A 246-nucleotide genomic window follows, 5' to 3' on the forward strand; every position below is an offset into this window, starting at 1 on the left:
TCCTGACTTGATTTTTAGTTGTTAGACCCCTAGAGTCAAGGTATCACTACGGTTCAAATGTTTTTTGAATGGCTGGTTGATTGATTGATTGAATAAAAGAAGTATGTTACCAGGCTGCATTTATTTAAACAAAACAAATTAAAACAACAATATTGTGAAATAATATTAAAATGTAAAATAATGTTTTCTTTTTTAATATATTTATAATAGAATGTATTCCTTTAAAGGCAAACTTTCAGTCTCCAG

General features: G+C 27.2%; 1 protein-coding gene across 1 annotated transcript in view; it reads right to left on the reverse strand.

The window, feature by feature from the left end:
• Positions 1-246, reverse strand: part of LOC107555024 (protein FAM124A) — an 18,420-nt gene that overhangs the window by 1,719 nt on the left and 16,455 nt on the right. The gene's annotated exons all lie outside the window — the stretch shown is intronic.

Source organism: Sinocyclocheilus grahami, unplaced genomic scaffold, assembly GCF_001515645.1.
Source record: "Sinocyclocheilus grahami isolate Dianchi unplaced genomic scaffold, SAMN03320097.WGS_v1.1 scaffold523.1, whole genome shotgun sequence".
NCBI lineage: Eukaryota > Metazoa > Chordata > Actinopteri > Cypriniformes > Cyprinidae > Sinocyclocheilus > Sinocyclocheilus grahami.